This window comes from Anguilla anguilla, chromosome 9, assembly GCF_013347855.1.
Source record: "Anguilla anguilla isolate fAngAng1 chromosome 9, fAngAng1.pri, whole genome shotgun sequence".
Taxonomy (NCBI): domain Eukaryota; kingdom Metazoa; phylum Chordata; class Actinopteri; order Anguilliformes; family Anguillidae; genus Anguilla; species Anguilla anguilla.
This window is the reverse complement of record NC_049209.1, coordinates 19,812,753-19,830,268: the sequence shown is the minus strand read 5'-3', so window position 1 is coordinate 19,830,268 and position 17,516 is coordinate 19,812,753. Positions and strand designations below refer to the sequence as shown.

General features: G+C 40.6%; 1 pseudogene; it reads left to right on the top strand.

The window, feature by feature from the left end:
- LOC118235721 overlaps positions 1-17,516 on the top strand; it is a 308,484-nt pseudogene that overhangs the window by 155,453 nt on the left and 135,515 nt on the right.

Below are 17,516 nucleotides of genomic sequence, written 5' to 3'. Positions count from 1 at the left end.
AAATTCATTATGATGCAGTGTTTTTGTTTTTATTATTTTTTCCTCAAAAATATGGTCAAGTCAATATAAGATGTTTATTTTACTTTGGTGGAGAAATTCCCTGTTTATTCATTGTACAGACTTCCAAAGAGACATGTTACAGATTTTACAAAAAAAAAAAAAAACGTGGTCTGCAGCTGCATTATTCCATAATGAAGCAGCTTGGGACACGCACCACAGTTGCAATATTTGCCCTGAACATATGACATTGAGCTGCATCTCATTTTATTTCCTTTTACATAAATACCAGATGCCTCATTATTTCCCATCATGCTTTTCAGCAGTATGTTTCCAAGTGTGAATTACAATTGGCTGTGATGTAAAAGCTTGGTCCTGAAATGCAGTAAGGGCCTCATACAACGTAGTATTGGTACCATGGTATTGTTTTCCTGTATATCACAGCCATGCTCCTTTCACATAGTTCTTAAAATCTTCTTGAAATTGATGTGGTGCAATTAATCTTTTTCTAGATTTTTTTTACAGTCACTTGCATAATCTTTAGTTCAGGTATTTGAAGCGTATAGCTTCTTAGAGATTCATTCAGCTCACACTGGATACCTTGATACATTATCAAGGTATCCAGTGCCTTTCATGGATACAGAACAAGAGCATGTGAACACCTTGCATGAGTTGTCCAGCATCTCCTACTCTGTGGCTATCCATCATCCAGTCCTACATTCCTGCACACCCCCAACTCACCCCCCCCCCCTTCCCATCCAGCACATTCTACCCAGAAATGAAAACCAGCTCATACAGTATATCAGCCAGACAGGGCAGCTCATAAACCTGTGGATTTGTCTTTCCAAATGCAACAATGAGGTGCATACCTTTCAGTGTTTTCCAGAGAACCAATTTATGAAACCTCAATGAGATCTCACACCATTGCCTATTGTTCTCTGCCTCATGAGCACCCACATACACACACTTAATATACCGTATGCTGTATATGCAGTGCTCATTTCCCATCCCCTCCAACCAATACACACACATGCACACACACAGTGCTGGCTGGTTTTAGTTTTAACCAAACACTTAGCCTATCACATTCACTGGATGTTCTTCTCCCAACCACAGAACACACACCACTCATGATTGCACTGCTTATTTCCTGCTCATTGGTTGCCTTGTTTGCCTTTGGCAGTATTTAATTTCTTCGTGAGAGAGTGATATATCTTTCAAGTTTGGTGTCCATTTTAGTCACTTCTGAAGTTCCTATTTCTGCTTACAAAGCATTTCCAGTGAGGGAAAGGTCAGTAAAATGTAAGGGTATTAAAAGATTATGTGTACTCTGTGGTAAAGTACTGCCTGACTCTGGGGTGCTATATAAATCTTGCATGTGACCATTTGTCAGGACTGACACTGATGCTTAACAGCATTCTGAACTTTTCAAAGTGTCCCTCTGGATCCTTCAGGAATGGCTGATTCATATTTTGGAGACATTTTTCTTCTCACCTCTTTTTGTGCCACCAGGCTTTTGCTGTTTTAAATCCTCCTGAGTAAGAAATGTGCCTTCAAAAATGATGTGACAATATAATATAGCCTAATGTTAGAATAATATACAGTATTATGGCCTTTCTGAATATTCTTTACAATATGTCTAGGAGCTGCCTATTCTCTTTATAATTTTGTGAATTGGATGAATATATTCCCATTTTAAACCAATATCATTATACAGGAACTGATGTGTAAACGAATGCATAGTTATTAGTACAGTGAAATTGCTCTTGGATTTAATTAGAATATTCAAACAAGTGAAAGAATGTCATATTTAGTCTGCTGCTCTTTTGCATTGAAATGCATTCATTTAGCACATGTGTTTTTCCAGGTGGACAAACAGGCTGATGTTTCTTCGATTTTTCTCTAGTTATTTTGTCTTTGCTGATCTTTTTGTCTAGCACATTATAATGTGATATTTTCAAAATCAGGATACTGCCCACAAAGTTGTTTCATTCTCACAGTTGTGGTGTAATTTGATATGGGGAGAATGGAGGAAATAAATCGTATATTTATAAAATACACCTTTATATCTCCTTTAGTTAGTAGAACCTGGTTTATTGTCAGACCAGCCCATTTCAATCTTGACTATCCTCACACGGGGCACCATTTCTGTAGTGGGGTTGTGAATTTCTTATTTGTTGGCCCATCTGAGTTATCTGCCTCAGCGGTTGCTCCTTTCACAGGGCACCAGCTGATGAATTTCACATTTACAGTACATAATTAATAATTTAGGATGAACCTAGCAATACCTTTAAGTTGAGTTTGTTTGTTAGTGAGTCGACTGTACTTATTAGAATAAAGTGACAACACAATTTGTAACACAAAACTTTTATTTAGAAATAAAAAAAGACATCTAAAACAATTAATAGAAAAGATGACATGTATTTCACTGAAATACCATAGTTCTGTAATATTCTCAAGTGTCTCAGGATTTGAGATTATTATACTCGGTCTGTCTGCTTGCTTGCAATGTCTTAAACTGGGTTGTGGTGACGCCCTTTGTCAGGTGTGGAAAGGCCATGTCTTGAGACAGTGTCTTTAGGTGGTGACGGCCTCCTGGCTTCTTGGCATATTGGTCTGGGTTTTTCACTGAAGCCGATTTCTTGACCTCAGGTTTGCTCAGAATCTTCCATTGTGAGTAATGGAGTGAAAAGTCTAGGGCCAGCCTATTTGACAATGTCTATTATGATGGGCTCATCACAAAGGCAGGCTTGGCTTGTTTCAGGGCCTTGGAGTCTGTTCCAGGGAAGCAAAGAGAGCTGCAAAGCGCACTGTCAAAGGGAAGCGAACAAGCCTGAAGAAAAGATCAAGCAGGCAACTATGTGTGTTAGGGTCACACTTCGTTTGGTGAACTAGGGATGATTGTCTTAAAGGGATAAGCAATCCATCCCACATTCACATCTATTGGTCAGCTCTGATGTCACACACAGTAGTTTATGTCCTTGTGCCCGGGTCTCTCCCAAGTCTCTCCCATGCTTTTGAGGAGAAGGTGTCCTATAACGCATTCCACTGAATCATAAAATGTTATCAATTTTCTTTTGTTGAAAAGGGGAGAAGTGGGAGCAAATGACTTAGATTTACTCAACAATGAATCTAACATCTGTATTTTACAGTTATAAAACATTTATACTCTGTTATATTCTCACAGTTGTTTTAGTTGTCTCTGTAATTGTTTTTCATGTTAGTAGGTCTGTTTACTGCTAGTTTGCCCGTATATTACCATACACTCAGTCACAATTTCGTATTTTATCTTGTCGGAGCACAAAATCAATTTCATTTTGCACTCTGGACAGGGTCTGGAGGAATGTCAATAAGTGTTTGCGGTGAAGCACTGAGAAAGTATGTATTTCGAACTGTGCCAGACTCTATTGGTATTACATCAAAGTTTTACAGGTCCTCAAAAAGGCAGAGATAGCAAATGCTGTCAGTTACTCTCTGAGCCAAAGACGATGGTTTGCTGTGGACAGCAGCAGCACATACAAATCAGTTGTAGCTTCTTCCTCATCGGTCATACTTTTCCAACTCCACCAAATGCACACCAGAGTCAACAGTACTTGCCAGTCAGATTAAAATATTCTTAGATCATCTGGGCAAACACTTTCCCTGAGTGTTTTCCTGTAATGGAGCAACCCCATGGGTGCCCTTCCCATAATGAGAATTGTGCTCAGCACGTTGGCGAGGTCTCATTTCAAAAGTGCTGCGTGGGTGCGGGAAGGGGCTGCTATCCAATATATTTGTAGCTCGGAAAGTACAGGGTGTGAATGAGGCTCCCAGAAAAAGGTGAGAGAGAGAACGCGTCCCTGCCCCCCCAATAAATTGCACACGCTGTATGTTCCGGTGCTTTCTGTGCCTTCTGAGGGACGACGGCCTGATCGGTCCTCATCGCTGTTCTGTAGAAGACTGCCTCGCTGACTGATTGACTGTGCCTAGTACAGTATATGACTGACTGAACTCCAGCGGTGTGTATTCTGTTCTCCCACTCAGCATTCAGCGAGAGGCCATTGAGCACAGGCCGCGCAAACCTTTCCATGCTGCCTCACTGTAATTGCATTTGACTGAATTGATTTAGCTTTCTGTATGTTTTTCTAATTGTCATTTTCCTGCTGTGATAAATGAATTACCGGCGTGTTAGTGACAGCCTCTCCTGTAATGAACTCCGCTGTAAAGGCAAGGCTCGAGTCTCTGGTGGCCGTGGACTTGCGTAATGTTCCAGTGAACAGTAGAGCATGCAGAGCAGTAAACAAAAGGCACTTGGTGAAAAATAGAAAAAGTTTCTGACAAAACAGGCCTTGAGGAAATATTTTACTGTAGCCTTTTTCCCCTAAAGAGCCTTCCTCCACAAACACACACACACACACACACATGCACACACACACACGAACACACGCACATAGAACATTCAAACCACTGTAGTGTAGTAATAGCCTTATACTTGCTTTTAGAGTGAATTCATAAAGATTTAAGAAAGAAATTTAGATGGAGGCCACAGATTTCAGTCTGACAAATTCCACAATCATAACATGCTTTATTGTTAAAGGCACACTATGCAGGATTTTTTCTTTGAATATATTATAAAATAGCCATGGTCAGTCATATCTAGTCTCTGTCTTTGCACTCATTTGCTGAATCTGTGCTCCTGCCTGTATTTCTTCTAAAATTTGTTCAGGATGTTTGTGGGTGGAATGTGTGGGGAGGGGAGTGTGTGGCTACAGAGCCTGTGGGGTGGGATCATGTTTTTGGAAGTAATGGTTTAGGTGAAGAAGCACAGCATGACAGGGCTTGAAACTTCAAGCCGACAGGGCTCATTCAGAAACCAGTCACCCTTGGAATTGCTTTTCCTCAGTGACGACAGCTGAAGTTCACAAAGGGGATGAAAAGCGACGTGGAGTTGGCGTCTTTTCTGTTGGTCCTGTAAGTAATGTTACCTCAAGGTATCCAGTTAGGGACTTTAGGTAGCTAGATGGCCAAAGTGGAGTACTCTGGGTGAGTGCGTGGCATTGAAGGTGAAGGAGGAGACTTCATTGATTGTAAAAACAGGACCACAGCAAGGCAAAAAAAAAATCCTGCATAGTATATCTTTAGCCATGTAGCTCAAAGAGCCTTCCCCCTTCAGCAGATCGGTGAAGTAGCCTAGAGGACCTCCAGGCTGTGGCCTACCAGCCAATCCCTGTGACAACAAGAACACACAACTGCACATGGAACTGCACAACCTAGGATGTGAATATAGTGAAACATGCAATGTGTCTTTCTGACCGTGAATATTGGTCTCTAGTAGTCAAACTACAGATGTATCCATAAAATATCTAACTTTTATGGTATAGTAGGATTTTGCGAAGGGTGGACTCCTATTACCTCGCTAACAATAGTCAGCTTGCCCATATGAGCCCAGAGAAGTGGACTGCAATCTTGGGCTTAAATTGTTACTTTGTAATATTGGGCCCACAGCAAATTCTTGGGCTATCCAGCTAATGTTGCCAAACATAAATGAATTTAGTTTGCTCATAATGGAAACTACCTAACGTTATCGAACCGCTGACCAGCCACTTGGTTAGCCTTAGGTTAGCCACCAAGGCAAGCATCTCCAGCATAAACCCAACTGAATATACTCCATATAGCCAATCCATACATGTTTTCTCTTCTTATTCTCCTTCTATTGGCCACATGCTTTTCAGATACAGCCCACAATGAAAATAAAGTAAGGCCCAGAAACGTCCCAAGTACTTATTAGAATAACAAATACAGGCAGACAAGCAAGGACTGGGCAGAGTTATACCCAGACACAGATTGCATAATCCTGCATAATATGACTTCAATGTCACAAAATACTCCTATTTAAACATACAGTAATATTGTTTAGTTTTCTCAATGGCTTCCTTAATAATGCATTTAGAAGGATATAGAAAAATCAACTAACCACCACCATCACATTGTCCACCAATCCACCAACATCACACTGCAATCATGCATAGCACAGTTAAGAATAATTTCGTCTAGTATCATTGTGTGATTACACTGTAAAGGGGTTCTGCCAATTTCTCTTACTGTAAAGCATTTAAACTTTTATTCAAGCCATACACACTTAAAAACATTCTTAATTTGTATAATTCCATACTTCACAGGCAAAATCATGTTTGTTGCTTGTTGTGTGTTAACTGCTGAAATAAAGTACTGTCAGCATGGCATCGCTATGGCATCCCTATGGCTACTAGGTCAGCATGTGTGCATGATGGTCGGGTGTGCCTTTGCTTGAGCATATCACCTATAATGTTTGATTGTGTGTGTGTGTGTGTGTGTGTGTGTGTCCTGCAGGTGGCTGTGACAGGGGGACCCCCAGGGCAGGACCCATGAGGAGTCATAGAAGATGCTCGCAGCCTGGGCGCCTCTGCTCCTCTTAGCCATGTGTGTGAGAGGAACCTCCAGCAGCCCACTTTCCCTGAGAATCGGTGAGTGATGCCTCGTCCTGTACTGTATTATATGTACCAATATGTGCCAGTGTATACCCGATCACCCTACATCACATGCACATCTCAGATATGCTGTATTTCATTGCCTATACCCTACTCCTTACAACCTGTTCCCTATAACCCTGCTGCCTGTAAATGGAATTTAGCATAGCCCAGGCAGTCATCAAAAATATCTTTAATGCCATGGCCATTAAAGCCATGGTCTATGAAAAAAACAGACCTGAACAAAGAAACGCTTCTGTGACTGCTTCACTAGCTCCATGCCATTCACTATAAGACCTTGCCCAACTGGAGCTGTGTGTCTGCAGAACAAAAAGTAATTAGTCTGAGACGTATTCCCCGATACGCTACCAAATGCACATTCATCTACACACACCTATTCCATCTTCAAAGTAGCCTCCATTTTATTGGAGTTTTAATAAATCAGCAATAAGATAAATATTAAAAATCTCACATTTGTTCTTAAAATGCCATCGAGAAGTCATGGAAAATCTAATATATTGTGATTAGAGTTAGAAACCATTTATATTCCTGCAGTGGACTCAGAGTAGATATGTCTGCTATGCTGACTCTGTATAATTAGTTCCTGGTACCCAGGCAAGATGATTCTGTTCAACTCCCACTACAATTGAACAGCTGAGTAAATATGTATGCAAAACAGGGAGCCTGCTGCTTCTGAATGCATGGCGGTTCATGATTCTGGTTTTCTGATTCTGTATTCATTCTGTAGGTTTTTGGTTATTTGCTCATCTGTGTTTATATTCATATTTGTGTACCAAGTTATGTGCCTACACCCGTGGATAAGCTCGGCTGAATGCAACTAAATAATAAAACCATGATATTACTAACGCTTAACACATATACCCAAGAGTGAACCCAGCAGCAATATAAATATCGGAGCAGGTCATTATATTCTAGTTACACTAATTTAGCTGCACAATATGATGACAAATGGCGTAATGGATGTAATGGTGGTCCCACACTCTTTTAACACAGAAGTGTGAATAGAGGTAAATTGCCCAACCCTCAATAGGCTGGGCCAGTGAAACTGCTCTGTGCCGCAACTGGCTTTGAGGAGGTGTAGCGTGGAGCCAACCTGCAAAAACTCAACACTCGGCTAATTCGTTAGGACTAAATTTCCATTTTATTGTTGTTTGGGACAGGTATACTGAATTTCCCCAGCCAACCCAGTCTCAGTGGGTTCTTTCATTGTTTGTGAAAATTTTTTTGTATCTTCGCAACAGAGTGATTGATTCTTTAAAAAAATAACTTAAGTGTTGCCTTCTTTTCCTATTATTGTACACAGAGACAGATGTAATTGCCTCAAGTTCTAAGGCATTCTTCAGTCTGTTGCCAAGCGCAAGACATACATTTTCTGCTACACATTAAAATATTCACTGCTAAATCAACTATTACAGAGCACATATGGTCCCTATTGGACTCGTCTGTTAAATTAGCACTGGACGTTTTAATGTGTAGAACAAACTATTTGTTATGTGCATACCAAATTTTCTTCCTCACTCAGATGCCCAGATCATTCACAATCATCTGTTCAACTATCCATTTTTAAAAATGTAAAAACACACCAAAGAATTGGTGAAGAGAATGCCTAACTCTCTTGTAAATTCTGCTTCTATTTGCATCTAGCAGGAGATCAAAAATAGTCTTGGTATTTGGTGCCCTATGAGTGCCTTGTGTCCCTGGTTGGCTCTGCGGGAGTGTTCAGACTTGTTCAGAGTGAATCTTGGCAAAACCGCTACGGTCATCTCCCACTTGCTTCCAACTGCCCTTTCAGACTGACCGATCTGGTCCAGATGTCTCTGGCCTTGGTGCATGTCAGCTTGGTGTACCATGCTTTACAGCGAGCCAGCGACCAGCCTGTCCGGGATGCTTTACTTCGCTGCCCCCCCCCCCCCCCCCCCTTATATACGTTGAGGCTTATTAACCGAGATGGCGTTTCTTTTCAGCTGAGTGAATATCACATAAAGCCGTTTGGTTGGATCTGAAGGAAGCGTGTTTTGTGCATTCACAAATCAATTATTCAGCAGCCAATATGGCGCGGTACATTTGGAGTTCATTCATGCCGTTCAGTTGCGATCAGGTCAAGAACAAACAGATCCCTGGCCATTGTTACCGTCTTGTTAGCGAGTGGAGGCTGTTTCCTGCTTGCATGTTTTTCTGCTTTTTTTCTTCCTTTCTTTTGCCTCTCCACTCTTTCATCTTACATCTGTCAGAAGAAACAAAGGAAATCTAACTCCTTTGTCAGCGCCTCGTTTAGCTGATTCTTGATCAGTCAGTTTGGTTGTTTTTCATCTGATATGGGAGCTGGTAGTGACAAAGCCCGTCTGAAGATTAAATAGCAGTCAAACCAGGGCTGTGATTTTCTTTAATACTGCTACAACTACAAATACAACTACTACTAATAATAAATATGGTGGCAGTTTATGTGGCGCCTAAAATATGCCACATAAACAATTTTTATTAATTTAAAAACATTTCAGTGCAAATAGATGAAAGCTGTTTTTTTATTATGCATTAATTTGTAATCAGTACTAATGATGATTCCTTTGAGGCTTTAATGTTATACAGTACCCAAAGTATAAGTCTAATATCCATCATAAAAATGCTGTTCTAAAGTGCTGTTTAAATTATGTTATTGAACCTGTGGTTTAGTTATTTATTTACATGAATATTTCATATTTTTCATTGCTGATTGCTTGCCATGTGGTGCCTGGATATACTTCTGATATTGTCATCTCCCAAAAACATTTATGGATTCATAATCATTTCATTCTGATGTTTTGCAATAATGCATTCGAGTTAGGATTGGTGCAGAAGGAAGCATATTGGATGTTATTAAATTCTATACTAAGCCAAGGAGCCAAGGCAGAAAAGTTAATCTGATATCTGCAGACTACTCTTGTGTGAGAGGATGCATTACACTCCGAAAGGAACTGGGGTCTTCAAAAAAAATAAATAAAGCTAAAATATTAAAATGTGAAAATGGCCTTTTCTACATTGCATTCAGCCTATTGGAACTCATTTTACATTCAATAGCAGTTCAAAAAAAGTAAGGCAGTGTTATGACCCTGTTCACAGTAGTGGAACAGCGGAGCGGGAAGAGCCAGGTTAAGACTATTACTGATGTCACGCAACACAGATTTATTATCAGTTGGGCTTCTAGTAGCACCATTAACAACTGGGCATGGTTAATGGTGCTACTGAGCACAGACTGGGCACTGTTAATGGTGCTACTGAGCACAGACTGGGCTGTGTTAATGGTGCTTCTCAGCACAGACTGGGCACTGTTAATGGTGCTACTCAGCACAGACTGGGCTGTGTTAATGGTGCTTCTCAGCACAGACTGGGCACTGTTAATGGTGCTTCTCAGCACAGACTGGGACTGTTAATGGTGCTACTCAGCACAGACTGGGCTGTGTTAATGGTGCTACTGAGCACAGACTGGGCTGTGTTAATGGTGCTACTCAGCACAGACTGGGCTGTGTTAATGGTGCTACTCAGCACAGACTGGGTGCTGTTAATGGTGCTACTCAGCACAGACTGGGCACTGTTAATGGTGCTTCTCAGCACAGTCTTGTTAATGGTGCTACCCAGTATTAGCACTATTCAAATGAAGTATAAATGAAGCATGCTGTGATGCTAGCCTTGTCCCGTGCTTCATGTAACGGTGCTACGCTGCCTGCGCATGTGCTGGCTAGCGTGAGCCACGCATCTCGGCAGGTGTGGAAGTGAGAGGGGGAGTAATCCCATTGGAATTGCTGACGTGGTGTTATCAGGAGCGCAGCTGCTGTTTGTGTGTGGGCTTGCCGGGCTAAACAGGCCCATATGTTACATGTCATGTGACACTTGACTTTATGTAATCCAGTTTTCCTGCATACTGGTACAGCTACAAGCTGTAGAGGTTTTCTACCTGCTATCAGGAGGCTGCAGAAAGGGCAGAAAGGGGGTGACATAGAGAGAGAGGGAGGGAGGGAGGGGGGAGGGAGAGAGAGAGGGAGGGAGGAAGGGAGAGAAAGAGAGAGAGTACAGAAGTATGAGGGTGAGAGCTGGGCATTTTTACATGTATTTGGTCTTTATGAAGAAGTATGAAAAGAGAGAGAAAGCACACTGCATCAGCAAAAAAGGAAAAGCATATTCCAAACTGCCTCAAAACATCATTTTATTCTCCCTTAGATACATTTTTGTATCTTTTTCTCTTACAAATTTTAAAATTGCACTGAGAGAGAGACTGCGTCAGATAGTATTCCTTCTGTGATTTCAAACTGCCAGTGTGCATGTTGTTTACTTATTTCACCTCCAGTCCTTGAAATCAGGTAAAGATATTAAAGTATTCTGTCCTGTGTCTGGATAGGAGGAGGGTTATTTCACCCTGTGGCAAGAACAGCTTTGAGTGTAGCAGAGTACCACCTATATCCAATGCAAACACACTTGACTTTCACAGCACCACAGCACATGATACACAAATATATAACCTCATCAGTCAAACAAGCAATCAGTTATCCAATAATAAACCAACCAGTCAACCAATTAATTGACCATTGGCAATATTGATTGCTAGATCAATCTGTCAATAAATCAAATTCAACTAATTTTATTATAAGCAGTATTCTCAAGAAATTGATAGATATGGATTTTGTCCCTGACGCTATTATATATAAACAATGCAAGTCACAGGGATGCTCATCATGAAGGACAATGAAGCCATGCTCTTGATGAAAGCGATAGAAGCAATGAGGCAAGATCAATCTCTCTTTGAACTTAACCACGAGACGTCCTCATGGAACACTTTGCACTTACGTGTTAACATACAGTATTAGCTATTCATTCTTGAGAGGCCGAAAAGAAGCACTTCAATCAGGGATCAGCCCACTGAGGCCGTTTTTTTTTTCCCCCAGGGGAAAAAGAAAACATGTCCTCTATTTGGCAGTGTAATTGAACAATCCCTTTTATTCCCTTGCTCGCTGGGCTGTGGCAGCAGGCAGGAAATGAATTTGCGGACACGCGTGACGGCTGCTTGACCGCTCAGGTTAACAGCGCCGTCGGCGCACGCCAGGAACAGCTGCGCCCGCGACGAAACCGCGGCAGCATCGGCCCGCGGACCCATGACCCGGCACCCTCCCCCCCCCCCCCCCCCCCCCGTTTTCTCGCTTTCCTGTTCGCACACGGGACCAGCGTCCTCACTGTCACCTCATACGCCACCCAAAGCAAAGCCGGACTGGGCCAGTTTGTTCATGGCAGCCGTGATTGTTACACTGTGTTCCCAGGGTGCACTCACCTCCACGACGGCTGAGAGTGGATATTTTCCCCCTTCCATACGAGTGGGCTGAAATCAGCGCGGGGAGTGTAAAATACGCCATTGACTGTTTCGTTTTTATCCACTCCCACGATGCCTAAGGCACGTCTCACTGCGGCAAACAGAATGCCACCATCTCCCAGTGTCCTTTGGGGCCTTCACATTCAACCGTGGCTAGCTGGTTCCCCTTCCTGTTCCGGACAGAGGTGGAGGTAGAAGGTCCTAAGCCTAGCCGTAGCCTGTGAATCTATAAGCTGAAAAACAAATAAATAAATAAATACAATCAAAAGGAAATAATAAACAGGGCTTTGGAGGATACTGCACGGTGTGGTGGCTTTGATTTTAAATTCATTTCCTCTATCAGACTGCTGCCTCGCTTTCCAAACAGAGTCAGAAAATTGATTGGGAGTCCGGGTGGACACCAACCACAGTATTAACAGAAGGCAATTTATTTATTTATTTTTTCTGATTTATGTTGTGTTTGTTGTCAGTCTAGAATATCAGGGAACTTTTCCAGAAGCCTGCAAATATTTACTGTTTGTCTGTTTCATTTATCTTGTTTATATTTTTCTGAAGTACACCAATACCCTGCTATATCACAGCTCCTACAGGCCCACTGTTTATAGTAAATATTTAGAAACATTCACTTGACTCATTTGTCCTGACTGTGAGCCACTGGAGGAAATACTAACTGCCCTACCTGGTCTCAGATCAGCTGAAATGGTGTATTTCAAAACGATAAGTAGCCAATGATATCAAAGCATTGTGGAGAAGCTGACAACAAACTAAAACCCTGATGCATTCCAAAAAAAGAAAAAAGAAACAGCACACACAAAATCCTTGAGGCTGTTAAGGTTTTTGACCTCAAGCAAGGCTACACGCTTGACTTGACAAAACTCACCCTGGGCTTGATACCAGGATTTGACAAAAATTGCACTTCTAAACTTTTCAATTATAAATTATTTGCACAAGGAAACAGCACTGCAGTGTCATTGGGGAAGTTCTGCGACAGACAAAAGAAACTTGCCAAATGCTGAATGCACACTGAATGCAGGATGTAACAGTGTGGAGACATTGTCAATCATTGTTAAGTGGAAACCCTTACAGAAAGTAATATATTTAAATATATGGCGGAAAATCCTAAATCTATTTAAATGTGTATATTGTGTAATTTATGTATGAAATGCATGAGATAACAAGTATATTTTAAATATATTTTTGAATATATGTATAAAATGAGCATATGCCTCTCATTATTTTATTTAAATATATGTAAATACATATCATAAATATACAAAAGAAGCCAATATTGAATATTTAAATATATTTTCACAATTTGTTGGAAATGTATGTAAATATATTATGCTAAATATGTGTAATAAATGCTTTTGAAAGTATGTATATTAATATACATGTAGTTCCCATATATTTCCAATGTAATGTGATAACTGAGTGATCAAAGAAGGCTCTGCTGACCTCATATGAAAGGATGACTGAAATGCAAATGAGAAAACTGCTTTGGAAAAAATTGCGGTGTAATGTGGTGTAAACTATATACAACATTATCAAACTGGTTTAAAACAAAAATATATATATATACTTTAAACTCAGTGATTCGGTCGTGCTGCAGGGGACAGCAGTGCACCCAGGGGAAAAAGTTAAGCTCTCAGTGGTTGTCATTACCTGTCACTCAGGCCATCTATGTGTGACAGGGGACTGTCAGAGAGGACAGAGTGCAATTATCTGATCGAGGCAAAGTGATGACTTGATGGCTGGAAGTGAATCCTTCAGAGGAACCTGACAAATGAGCTCGCAAATGCACTGAGAGAACGCCCGAAGAGATGCCAAGGCAAACTCGGCCATCACTCCAGAGTACATCCAGATGTCATTACCTTAATAGTAGTATGGGGTGCAGATACTGATGATGGGTGTGAAAGATGTGATTGCCCTACAAATGAATGGAACAGATATCCTGGGAAAAGGACAAAAGTGGAGACCAGAGGAAATATCTCTCTGGTTCACTAGAAATTGAGACATTTACAACTGACAAGACACAGTATCTAGAAGTGTACGTTAAACAATATATGCAGTATTTATATTTATTCATTTCTCTATTTTCATTCCAATTTTGAAATGCCCGATCGTATATATCAGTGCTTTTTGCCCAGAACCACACTACCACTTTCGGAAAGTGCAGAAAAGCAAGAGCCTTGTTATGTCAGCAACCAGACTGCCTTGTGCAGGGTGTGCGTACAGACATGAGTAGGAGGAGGACACTTCATGAGCAGCTCAACAGGCCGATTGTGCAGCAGGTGCCCGATCAAACACTGGCGTGCCCTGAAATGCTGTCATCTCAGCTAACTGAAATCCTCCCATCCCTGGACTATTCAAGCCAATTGTGCATCACCCAGTGGGCTGTCAGCCACAGTTGAAACCAGGCCATGGGGCCCATCCGTACACTGGAGCCGTGCCTTAGCAGCATGAACAACTCAGCAGGCTCAAATGTTAAACGTCTGAACTATCTTTGTTCATTTTAAGCGAGTGGTATTTTTACCGCGCCTGGGGGCATGTACCCCTTGCGAACTAATCACTTTTTACAAGAGGAAACTGCTTCCCTCAGCTCAGAGGCCCACTTGATTTCCTTGCATTAGCTGTAGATAATGCAAAGTCAAGCTGATCGTCTGTGGCAGTGCATTTCTGTGGAGAGAGAGTGTAGTCTCCGTGGGCCTCATTCGCGAAACTTTTCTTGAATTCGTCTTACTTTTGTTCTCAAGAAAAGTTCCTATGAAAAACCAGTGTGGAATTCATGAAACATGCACAGACTTTATTCTTTGTGCATATCCCAGATGACGAATGTCAATTTTTCAAAAATTTGATGCACATTCCTTTTCATGTGATTAACATAAAAAAACACTCTAGAAATCCCATAAAATGTATGCCAACTTAAGTGCCGTGTGCAAGCATAAGCCCTTCATTGCTCTCCGCAAACACATCTGTGCGGTCCCTATAGACACACTCTCTCCCCAAGGAAAGGTTATCCAAGTAATATGAAAGCAGCAAATACGCCATTGCTATGTGCTGGGATTTACTGTGCTTGCAGGTCTCTAAGCCTCTCATCACCATCCACCATCAGTCACTTTTCATCAGTAAACACAGTGAACTTCATGTGTTCCCAACAAGGTAATTATTGCTAACTAAAACTAAGACAAAAACTAGGTGTGAAAACTCACATGGTAAAAATGTCAGTTTTTGAAAAAATAAAACTAAACTAGAAAACCAGTTCTTAAAATTAAATAAAACTAAACTGAAATGTATATCAACATCAAAAACAAAATTAAAATAAAAACTAGTGAAAGATTTGAGATTATTCAGATAGGTTACTAAATGCAATAAAATCAATAGCCTATTTATGCCTATAATTGTGTTCATAAACATTTTGTTTAATTGCATTTATTAACATTTTGTTGTTAAAATGAGGCCTGTAACTGCTTCAGTTGACTTTGCATAAATAATAAAACATTCTAAATAGAAATCTCTTATGCATATATGCCTTACGCTTGTTTCCAAACACAGATGGATTTTCATCACAACAATGAACAAATTCAGATAAGAAAAAAAAAAAAAGATGAGCAACAAAATGTTTGTGGAAATGTTCTTATGCACAGTTTACGATCAGATCTGATCGTATTCATGCTTCGTGGATGAGGCCCAGTGATTCAAATTGACTTTCATTCACCATGTCAGACCTTTTGTGAGAACAGTTCATGGCATATAAGCTGGCTTCTGCCTTAAAGCTACAAAATATGCTATTTTCATTATCCATACCTACATTAATATGAAATAGATTTGAAGATAACATAATAAAACTGGTGGCTAAGGCCATGTTGGGTGGCTAAAACATAAATAAACACGCCATTGGAAAAACAAAGGCAGTGTAAACATATAGAAAAGGGCACTGTATAATCTGAAGTTAACCATTTAGTGATTTAAAACGGTTTCATAAAATACTAAAATTTGAATATAATCTATTCTGAAGCCCCTGTTATGTATAGCTGTCATATGTACATTGGCCCTTTGTTTACAAAGTTTCTGCCCAAAAGGGTCTGACATTAAAATATATATAGATTGCAGACTACTACAAAAAAAAGAACACACACCATTTCCCTATATTTTGCTTGCTTTTGCCCTCTGTGGACTGGAAATAGCACAGCTGTGTATCCTTGGTCTGCTTTACTCTGTCCACCAGTGAGCTTGTAGGCCATTATAGGATTGCACTTAACCACACAAATTGTGATGAAAACAAATACTGAACTCGATTCTAAGTACTGGCCTAAACATAGAGAGTTCAGTGACCTAAACTGATGTAGAATGTTTGGCAGGGCTAACAATCCCCACAAGTTTTGAAATTGGGGAGTTGCTGTATGGGTCAGAACATCAGGATGCAGGTCTGATTATACCCACATCCATTACAGAAAATGATAGCTGCCTCAGCAGTCTAAAAGTATAGAAAAAAATGCATAATGCTTCCAAAATTATCTATTCTGTCATTTCTACCGAACTATCCGACCGGGTTTTTTTTTTTTTTTTTTTTTTTTTTGCAATTACTGTACTTATGCTGTTTCTCACGCTGTTCGCCTCTGGGAATGGAACCAACAGACACGTGCTATTGCACAGCAGACTGTAAGCTCTGTGTTGTCTACGTCTGTCAGTGTCTTTTGCCTCGGTGTTTGCGACTTTTTATCATTGTGGTGCTCTATGGCTCCCAAGCTAAACCTCACTGGGAAACAGCTGCTGAAACCTTACATAATTGAATTGCCAGTTGTCATTGGCTGTTGCCAACTTGGTTTTGTGAAACCAGTTTCTGAATGTGATTAAAAAAACATTTCTGACCTGCTGGAAATTGGCTTGTTGCTCACTGGCGCTTAAATAAACTTTTATCAAAGCCAGTAAATGCATGTGGTAGTTGGCAAGATCTAGAATTTGAATAGTAGTTGAAGCGAAGTCATTCTCCTTCCTTAGGATAAGTCTAGACTAAAATCATATATTTTTGAAGCCTTTTTTGCTGATGTGCTCAGATCAGCATGTGCTGCATTTTAATATGTCATCTGATTGCGATGTAGGCTGTTAAAATATGACTCCACGCTTCTGACTTGCCTGCCTCAGGTGGATCAATAGTTTCCTCAAATAACAGGGAATCTTGTAATTATTTAACATAACAATTTATAATGATTTAGGAGGAATCTACATTTAATTTTAATCTGTAGAGTCCACTTACTAGAATAGACAACACAGAATCATAACAAAAAAAATTAGATAGACAAAAAACAAAGATAGGAATTATTAGAAAGTTGATGTGTAATTTACACAAACAACAGTTCTGCTCTGAAGTCTGTTTTATGCTGAAAAACCATGGCTGTTATTCTGTCTGTCTGGTTCCTTGCTTGCTTGAAGACACTTTTCGCCTGATTGCAGAAGCAAATCCTAGAAAAAGCACTGTCGCCTCACTGCAAGGAGGTCCTGGGTTCGAATCCTGGCCTGGGCCTTGCTGTGTGGGGTTTTTGCGTGCTCTCCCTATTCTCTCAGGTGGTCTTTTTCAAATTTGAGACAGCAATGTTTTTTGGTGAGCAGTGGTTTCCTCTATGGTGTCCTCATATGAATACCATTCTAGTCTAGTGATTTTAACAGGTTCAAAAGATTTCTGC